Genomic DNA, 8537 nt, shown 5'->3' with positions numbered 1-8537 from the left:
AAGTGGGGAGAACAGGGAGGGCTTCTGAGAAAGAAAAGTACTGAAATGCTTAGGGAAACTCGATGGTACCTGGGGACCCAGAGAGTGATATTTGGAGGTAGATATATTTCTGGAAAACATTAGGTTCTAGAAAAGGCTTATGAATCATACTGGGGCTACTGAGTGTTTCCATGAATTTTGTTTCTGTTTAACATCCCAGAAGATGGCCAAGGTTGGGGGAGGTTTGCCAAATAAAACCCAGAAGTAAATGAGTCCTGAATATATATGCAGCTGTGCTGGGTTGGAGAAGGTCAACAAACCATTGTTCTCGTGGTGGGGATGACAGCTGAGCCGGATGTAGGAACTTACCCAGTGCACATGTCAAACATATCATGGTAACTCAAAGCTTGCTGCAGATGCATTCTTAAACTTAGCAGGGTCTGTTAGGAAGAATGGGGGTGAACTAAGGATAAATAAAACATTTTCTGATAAGGTAGTAAACACCAGACACCTCTTGTGTCCAGAGTGGGCAGTGAGGGGTGGCTAACATGTGACCTCTGGCGGGAAGCTGTTGGGGCATATTAAAACCTTAAACAGCCACTCTGTGGACTCTTTAATCTTCCCCGAAGCTTCTGGAAGCCAAGGTCTTTCTGGTGAGTCAGGGGATACTCACATCTTTTAACATGGCTCTGAGTCAGTGTTATGCAGGCCCTGGGCCAGCTGTCAATAAGATGGCCCTGAGCAGATGATGAGAATGAACATAAGACACTGACCCCTGTCAGTAGATTATGCTGCTGTCCATCCATACAGCTCTACATAAGCATTTTAACCAGAAAAAAAAAAAAGTTGCCTATGTCATATCCCTTCATTGCTGTTGCTCTTCCATCTAAAGACTGTGCTATTTGGCCCATAGTTAGTGGCTACCTAACATGCTATGCCTGTGAAGATGGGAAGGGTCTTGTCAGGTGCTACTTCCTGGATGGCTTTGTCATGATCAGAGGAACCAGGTTGTCTCTGAGTTCAACAGCTGCTCTCCCCCACCTCCCTATGGCTGTAAGAGACCACAACCCTGTGAAACAAATCACCTTTGGGCAACATTAAATGCAACAACGGTTAGTTTTCTTCGTGTGGATGTCTCAGTTTTCCAGTATATTGTTTCTTTGGGTGACATGGTTACAAGAACAAAACAAAATAAAAAACCAAGAAGCGACATCTACTGCAGGTGTTTTTTGGGGGTGTGCCAATTACCCATTGCTTTTGGAACCCTTGGGGTGATCTTTTATTTTAGAGTGGTCATAAAGATGCAATTAACCTACACTTGGTTTCCCTACCATCATGTCTTCTCAAGTTGGTACCTTCTTGTGAACAAGACCAGGTGCTACCGTAGTAGGTACTGAGAATTGATGGACAGTGTTGGTGATTTTAAGCAATACTATTTTAGACTGAAGACAGTATAAGTGTAGCCTCACCCTGGGGTTGTTTTGTCTTGCCCTGCTTTCCAGGGTGCAAGGAAAGCTGACGTCCACATGCTGCTGCTCATATACTCCCCATTGTAGAGAAAAAGAAATGGTCCTTAGCAGGGACTTGGTACCAGTGGAACTGTAGTGACTAGCTCATCCTAGTCTGCCCAGGACTGACCTATAGTAACACTAATAGTCTCACATCCCAGGAAACCCTTCAGTCTCAGGCAAATCGGGATGGTTGGTCAGCCTAAGTAGAACTGAATATGGCTCTGGTCAAAGTGTATGGGACTAACAAGATTGATGAGGTCAAGTGTTTTAAAGAAACTTCTGCATTACTTTTGGTAAATATGTTCATCTGCAACCTTATAAAAATGAGGTTTCTAATTTCTAAACCACGAAGGGCTATATAGTGAAGAATGCTTGTTAAAAAATAGGATATTGAGTTAAACCACTATGAAGTCATTCTACAAATATTGAGTACTTATCATGTGCCAAACATTTTTCTAAGCATTAGACATACAGAAATGAGCAGTATAAAACCTCTATTTTTCAGAGAACAAATTTTCAGTACTATAATCAGAGGCAGGTTGGCATGCTTCTTCTGAATGAATTGTGGGATAAATATGCATGATGGTCAACCCTTCCCAATACTATTTTGGTTGGAAAACCCAAAAACAAGATGTTTTCATGATATATCTTACTGTTCTCTAATCTTGATTGCAAATCCTATGAGAAAAAGCTGGACATTCAACTTGAACATATGTGTATTAACAAATTATATGCATGTACTGCTGTGCTCATATATTAAACACATACACACAAAAAAGTGAAGAAAGGCTGTCCTGAGTAACCCCTGAGATGTGTGCACCCAACTTTAAAGATGGCTAATACATTCTACATCAATTCATAGGTGATGATGCGACAGTGGCTCGTTGGAATGCAAAGAATCCTGGCATAGCTCAGGCCACCTGCATATTCACACACTAATTTCACCACAGTATGTGCTCTCTTGGGTCTCTATGACTTACTTGACCATGTGGGGTCCTCCTTGAAGAAAACATGACCTCCTTTTACCTGCCATCTAGACACCAGCTTAAAGCTTCACATGACTTTAATTTAAATAAGCGTATAAAACCCAACATGGCAGTGCTTGAGTACTATCTTGCTCTTCTCTGTGAGAGTTAGAATATGAGGGTCTTAAATTTGTATTCCCCCCTGCTTTTGGCATATACACAGCCTTGTATAAGGAGCCAAATGATCAGGACAATGTCTGTTAAGAAGTCCAGGCCTCCTTAAACAGCAGAACAGAAAAAACACCAAGTGGCTTCCGAATGAGGTTGCTACCATGAAGTTTCTAGAAAGTTCTTGCGCTGGGTTGCTTCAAAGGTCATCGAACTGGGCTGCCTCAAAAGTCTATTTGACACTGTTGTCTGAAAGCCTCTAGACCCTTTGTGGCTCATGCAGAACCTCAAAGCATATGTGGATCAGCCTTGAAAGGATGATTTAGTTCTATGTAGGCATTTCAAGACAATTTTCAAAAGTAGGCAAAAATCATGACTCTTATACAGATATAATAAATACATGTTAAAGATTTTATTTAACTCATTCATGAGGAAACTAGTGAAGTGTTACAACAAGGCAAAAGGAAATTCCTAAGAACAGACACAGGTATAGGTCAGGAATATTGCCATAAATATGCAAATTGAATCAAATTTGGATTTTCGGTTGTTTCTCCCCTGGACAGAATTTGTTTGCATGTCTATGGGCGGGAATTATTTAGCAATGCTGTCAGTTATCTATGGTTTACAGAATCAGACTACCAAGGTGTGCTTTAAAATAAAGCAGATAATTTTCCATTTAAGAGCAAATTTTCCCCCACAGTTTCCCCACCTTTGATGAAAAAGAATCTTAAAAATGATTCATTTTTTACTATTTATTTTTATTTTATTTTTAAATTTTTATCAAATGTATTGGGGTGACATTGATTAATAAAATTATATAGGTTTCAAGTGTATAATTCTATAATACATCTAATTAGGTCATTATTACATGTAATGGTCTATGGCAGATGATATGGGCATTGCAAATGTGAGTAAAGTTTGATTCCTGACCTCTAGAATCTTATAATCTAGTAGGAAAGATGAGATATACACATATAATGCGGATGGTGTGTCCAGAGGTGGACAGCCTTTAACAGAGGCTGAAGCCTGGAGAAGGAATAACCACGCCATGGGTGTACAAATCCTGCTTTTTTGTACAGATATAAAACTAAGTGCTGGTGGCAGATCTAAAACTTGAGCAGGCTTTTCAGATGTGCTTAGGATTCTTGGTACCTGCTCTCATGCCCTGACCCTGCATTTTCCCTCCTTTCCTCTTTGGGGTGCTGTCGGAGCTCTCCTGGTCTCAGATCCCATTGTGCCCTGAGAAACTGAGCAGATGGCTGCAGCAGCGGGGACAGGATTGATCCCTGCTTTCCACTCTGTGGCCCCAGACAAATCCGGCTACTATAGTACCTCGGGTGGCAGCTGTGGTTTGACTTCAATGCTGTATATAGAATGTTAATGCCTGTGGTCCACATGCCCTGGTCCCCCATCCATGAACATTTTTGGTGCCATAGCAATGTCACTTATCCTTGCTTGATTGAGTGTTTTGAAGACAGTTTTAGCAGTTCTGTACTGGAAATTTGTTTTTTTTTTTTTTTTTTTTTTTGTTTTTTTTTTTAAATCTTCTTAGCCCTCTTCTTACTCATGGAATTCTTCATGGCTCTGATTGGGCATAAGCAGATCAAGGCCAAGTCAGTGGAGTCAGTGGCAGGTAAAGTGGAGGAGGGCTCCATGGTGAGAATCCAGGAGCACGTCTCCTCTCCGAAGAAGTCCAGCTTGAACTTCCATCAGGAGAAGATGCTTTTGTTTTTGTACCTCCTTTACTTCCTCCTGCAGGTTGGCAAGCAGTACGTGTTTTTGTTCCTTCTCACCTACCAACACCTGCCACTGGTGAGCCCAGCCATTATCCACTGCAGAACTGATAACTGCCCTGGACCCTACGACCTCTGCCTGATCTGGGGCGACCATGGAGAAACAGATGTCCATCTACACCATCATCACCTTGTCTTTTATGGTCATCCTCTTCTGCTTGAGTTTTTTCATGCATTGTACCCCTCATTACTTGTTAAAGGGGATTTCAAGTATTGTTTTGGCTTGACTGACATTTGACTATCTTGACTCTCTTGATTAGCTTGACTGTCTTACTGATAGTCTTTCCTTCTTCACACTAGGAAGTTTGTATTCCTCTAAATATTGTGTCTAAGGGAGGATTTCCTCCTGCTAACCTTCCTTGAGTTCCTCCTTCATAATATAGACTTTTGTTTTTCTTGTTTTCTCCCTCTACAGCCAGACTCAGGTTGCCCAACTGTGAGGTGAATGGGATGCACTTGCTAACATTTCATAGTTCTTTCACACGTGCTGTCTAATTTGGTCTGCCCCAGAAGCCTGTGACATTGAACTTGCTTACCGTATTTTCAAAATCAGGAAGAGTTTCCATAGTCTTACAACAATGAGCTCTGAATGTTCCACGCATTCTGTCTGAGATTAGGAAAAAAGTCCTGACCACCTGGGTTTGATTTCATTTTGCAGGATCCTGTTCCAGCCAGGGGAGCTACACCAGCCACCTCAGGAAGCGGGAAATGGGATATCCCTTCGTTGGTAGCAGCCCTAAAGCAAGCAGGCCATGAGGTCACTGATGTCTATCTTCTCCGTGAAGAGCTGCTTCTAAACTCCTCGTCTCCAAGCCCGGCAGGCAGAAAGCGGTGCGAAAAGAGCGAGCGAGCGAGCGGAAGTGCGCGATGGCCGGGCCTCCCCACCAGGAGCGCAGCTCGCCCCGCTCGGCCACGCTACCCTGCTCGGAGCACCTCTCCGCCGCCCCTCTGGACTCCCGGGGGCGCCGAGGGCAACGACTCAGCCTTTCGGGCGAGGCGGGGGCGGCTGCTCCTCCCGCTACTGCCTCCCCTCGGCGTGGGCAGGAGTTGAGGGAGGGCGAGCGCCTCGGGGCAGCGGCTGGGGGCCGGAGTCATTCAGGAGGTTGCCGCCCTCGCCCCATCCCTGGCTGGGGCTGCGGGTGCGGCGGTGGCGGCGGCGCCCCTCGTCCCGTACAATGTAATCCTCTCGCTGCCCGTGAAAAGAGACGAAAGACGATTCTTGACCACAAAATGAGTCTGGTCTCATTAGATTTGGCCTGAGTATTTACAGCGGTGCAGCAAGAACGTTTATGTAGCGTAAAGGCCTCCTTTAAGTTTGCTCTGCTAAGAGGTTTCCATAGGGAATCTCAGGCTGGACTTCTCAAGCGTCTGTTACTTGCTGTCTTGAGGCTAAGAACAAGTCCAATAAACAGTATCCGCTGGTTTTCATCTGCAGTACCTATACATTTTGTGTGACTTCCTCTTTTTGCCAAGTTCTCCAAACATCTCTAGGCTCATGGTCTGACAAGGAAGTGACCTCTCTTAGGGGCTCTAAGGCTGGACCCTGAAAGTCAGGCAGCAGGAGGGCTTTCTCAGCATTGTTTCTATAAGGTCGACCTTAATTCCCTAAAAGTGAGTGGTCAGGCCCTGGCAACAGCTCTCCAGGTTGGCAGGGAGCCTTCCCCCTTCCCCTGTGGTCATGTCCACCTGGAGGGGCCTGGCAACAAGGTTGCTGAGGGCATGGGCAGGGTGTTCTCCTCAAAGCGGCCTCGTGGCGGCAGGCACGGAAGACCTTAGACTTGGAGCAGCAGGGAGTTAGCGGGTGTGATCCCCTCTCTCAACTTCCAGAACGCCCTTCCACTTGCCCCTGGTTGTCTGAAACCTTTTCCAAAAAAGACAAAGGAGCTCGATCAGTTGTCCATAGTGCTCCCGGTTGGAAATTATTTGGTAAAGTCCCTTCTGGAGAGAATCTTTAGAAAGGTTCCAAAAATAATTCAGCAGGAGTATGAAGCACCAACAGTGAGGACCTGTAAACCACCGCTTCAGTCTTCATAACATAACAATTTCAAATTTGAGCCTCTTTCTACTACCATTCTGACTCCCACCAAATCTGTGGAAGAAGCTTAACTTCATGGAGAACATTGCACCACTGAGCTGAATCTCAACGTTGAGAAACTAAAGAGTACATTAAAAAAATTTTAAAAAAGTTAAGCAGAAAGAAAATAATGCAATATAATAATTGGGACCAGTAAAATGCTGCGTGTTTGGGAAACTATATACGTAGTAGGTAGGAAGGCTGGAGAATTGAGGTGCAGAGATTGCCCCCTAGTGTCCACGGTCAAGTTTGGAGTTCTGTAGGAAGTGAACTAAATGTCATTCCTGAACTTTATGAAGTACTTCTCTACAAAGGAAAGGAATGATGGAAAAGCTTCAGTAAAACACATTCTCTCTAAACATATCATTCTCTAAATGCAGGAAGTGTAACCATTCTCTAAATGTAGGAAGTGTATCTGTTGATGATACAGATGCCAGTTTGGAATAAAGCTAGACATGTTCTATGTATTTCCATCTCCCTACACCTTGCACAAGGACAACCCATATTATGACGCTTTACACAGTATCTTGGGAGCATATTCATATTATAAGTCTGATGTTGGTTATGTCCAAGGGATGTCCTTCATTGAGACAGGACACATTCTCAATTAAGAAGAGATAGATGTCTTTACTACATTTGGAAATCTCATTAATAAGTCATGCCAGTTGGCCTGTTTCTGTGTGGATTGCAACAAGATGTTGAAATATTTTAGGATATATGAAGTATTCTTTTGAGGACACTTTCTTCAAACTGTTTTTTCACATCAGGCCTTAGGGTCTTGCACCAGATGTATACTTGATAGACTGGATCTTCACATAGTATCTCAAATCTACTTGACCTGGTCTGTCCAGTCTGGGATGTATTCTGTAGAGACAGGGAGAAATTTTTATTGAGAAGTAGGCTAGAAATCCTCCAAGTATATGAAGGCATTTTCCTGCAGTTCAACTTTATTCATATACCACAGTTGCTAACTGAATTGGCAGAGGATATTGTGCCAGGAAAGCAGTTCAGCTGTATTGCAGCCACTCAGAGAAGTGCCAGTAAATGGACTTAGGTCTCTGTGTCCATAATAAAGGATATTCAAGGAGGAGACGAGAATAACAGAATTGCTTTCAATAGCTAATCCTCACAATAAACAAATGAAGTGTAAAAAAGTATATTTGATAACAGCATTTTGTTTCCTGTGTAAGCAACATGGAAGAAAGCTGGAGAAATCCAAAAAAATCCAAGAGATGAAAAACAGCTGATTTTGAATTTCGTGAGTAAAATAAAGGAAATGAATAATGTATTGAAATTATTATTAAAATATTTTGAAGAGACACTTTACAAATGAAAAAGTATAAATGGATAGCTCATACTCCATAATTTGGGTTGAACAGTTGAATGCCATAACATTTTAAAACAGCTTTTGGGGAAAAAAACAGTGGCTGGTTGTACCCAATTTTATAAGCATCATTTTTAAATACGACATTCCAGACAAAGCCTTAGTGAATGAACAATTTTTTTCCAATTATATCTAGTAAAAAAAGTGAGTAGATTTTTATTGAATGTATGCAAATAGCTTTCCATTTAAAAGTAAAATATTTAATAAAAATTTCTGAATTTGGGAGGGTAGGTTAGGCAGGAAGAATGAGCTATTATTTAAAATTTTCCATTTCAAGCACAAAACCAGAATCTAATAAATCATTGTGGGTTATAGATAATAAGAAAGAGAAAAGGCTTCCTTATATATACAGGAAATAGAACATTGAAACAGCATCAACAATATTCCAAATAGCTACAATCACTTCTCATGAGTTCATTCAGTTCTATGTAATCAATTCTTGTTCTGCTGGACCTTGGGTTAGTAGTATCAAGAACATGAACTCATCAGCTTTTTGACTCAAGAGTTTTGGAAATCCTAACTCTGCCCACTAACAGCTGTAATGTCAGAAACCTGTGCTCAATATCTATTCTTTGAAGGTTTGAAGGATCGAGTGCAGTCTTTTTCCACAGGCTCTGAGACCATGTTTCTTTGCTGAAGGTGTGAACTCTGGCCTGCAGCGAT

General features: G+C 42.3%; 1 pseudogene; it reads left to right on the top strand.

Annotated features, from left to right (window-relative positions):
* Positions 1-4201: 4201 nt before the first annotated feature.
* On the top strand, positions 4202-7613 carry LOC129076458 (TBC1 domain family member 12-like; annotated as a pseudogene).
* Positions 7614-8537: the final 924 nt, after the last annotated feature.

This window comes from Pteronotus mesoamericanus, unplaced genomic scaffold (genome assembly GCF_021234165.1).
Source record: "Pteronotus mesoamericanus isolate MK-2021 breed Mesoamerican mustached bat unplaced genomic scaffold, CSHL_Meso_final contig_591, whole genome shotgun sequence".
In the NCBI taxonomy this organism is placed as follows: Eukaryota; Metazoa; Chordata; class Mammalia; order Chiroptera; family Mormoopidae; genus Pteronotus; species Pteronotus mesoamericanus.
The sequence above is the reverse complement of the archived record's forward strand: the minus strand, read 5'-3'. Positions and strand labels throughout refer to the sequence as shown.